Raw genomic sequence first — 1,424 nt, forward strand, 5'->3', positions numbered from 1 at the left:
AACGCTGCAGGATTTGTGTACCACTAATATCTATAGACAATACCAGTCCTAGAGGGACATACCTGTTGGCACTGGTTACCTCAATACAAGCAGAAGTCACAATTTAACTGCTTGTTATAATAAGTACCAAAAAGCTATAATTCCTAGATTAGTACTCTAAATATCTTTATGCAATTCATATAATTGGTATCTGATCAATATATCTATTTGAGAAAGACAAAATAACCTTGTGTGGAAGCACTCATTAATTGGATATAGAAAAGAATGTGAAAGGAATATATGGTTGAGGAGGGGACCCCTTTGAGTCCTACCTCAAAAAGATTAAAAATTAACTTTTATTGATTATCTTATTAAAATTCGCTTGGGTGAACAAAAAGTAAATAATAATATTACAATTGAATTTATCTAGATTGCCGTTGTACCAAATATGGTTCTAGATGTAACAGGTGAAAATGTAGATATAATTATGGTATAATTGTTTAAAAGAAACAGTATATATGGGTCACAGACCAATCGGAATATATGGTAAGCTTTGAGAAAACAAGAAGAAAGGATGAGATTGGATTTCCTGATAGGAAAAGGGCCCACAGCACCTAGTATTCCCTGGAGGTCTCCCATCCACGTACTGACCAGGCCATACCTGCTTAGCTTCCAAGATCGGACGTGATCGGGCGCATTCAGGATAGTATGGCTGTGGGCCAATTGTATCAGGAATTAAAGTGTTTGTTGGGTTAATTTGAAAATTAAATGATCCACTAAGGAGTTCCAATCAATAGGACTGGTGTGATGATCGCTTAATGACTGTGGATAAATAAATAAATTGAAACCTGAAGGATGAATATAACTTAGGCATTAGGACCCAGAGGGAAAATATATATAGCTGAAATGTTATAGATTGCCACTTTGAGTGTCTCAACTATGGATGGACACTGGACTTGAATTGATTAATTCAGAGCAACGGTGTTGAGAGTATTGCTTGTCCCTATTTAGAAACGGTGGATGCAGTGTTGGAGGTTGCCACTTTGAGAGTGTCCACTGTAAATAGGCAATAAACTTTGATTGTGTTGCACAAAATTAATGACAAGCGTTCTCTTTTCTCTATTTAGAGATAATTACAAATGATCATGCAATTCCTAATTGGTGGTAACCGTGGGTACTGGATTTGTCAAGTCCCACAGTGTAGGTTTTGCATCCTGTAAACTTGCTAAAATGAATACAAAGTAGCAAACATTATATGCGAACAGCAAAAATTGTTGCCTTTGTCCCCATGTGGGAATAATGATAGCAATGTTGGTATTGGCAACTTACAATTTAAACCTTTATGAAAAAATGTAAAAAATGAATGAAAAAAATGATGAAAAAGAATTGAAAAAGATAGAAAAAAATGGAAAAATGAAAAAGTATATAGAATATAAATGAAAGTC

At 34.8% G+C, this 1,424-nt stretch overlaps 1 pseudogene; it reads right to left on the reverse strand.

The window, feature by feature from the left end:
* Positions 1–581: 581 nt before the first annotated feature.
* On the reverse strand, positions 582–699 carry LOC134956860 (5S ribosomal RNA; annotated as a pseudogene).
* Between the last annotated feature and the right edge of the window lie 725 nt (positions 700–1,424).

Source organism: Pseudophryne corroboree, chromosome 1, assembly GCF_028390025.1.
Source record: "Pseudophryne corroboree isolate aPseCor3 chromosome 1, aPseCor3.hap2, whole genome shotgun sequence".
Classification (NCBI taxonomy): domain Eukaryota; kingdom Metazoa; phylum Chordata; class Amphibia; order Anura; family Myobatrachidae; genus Pseudophryne; species Pseudophryne corroboree.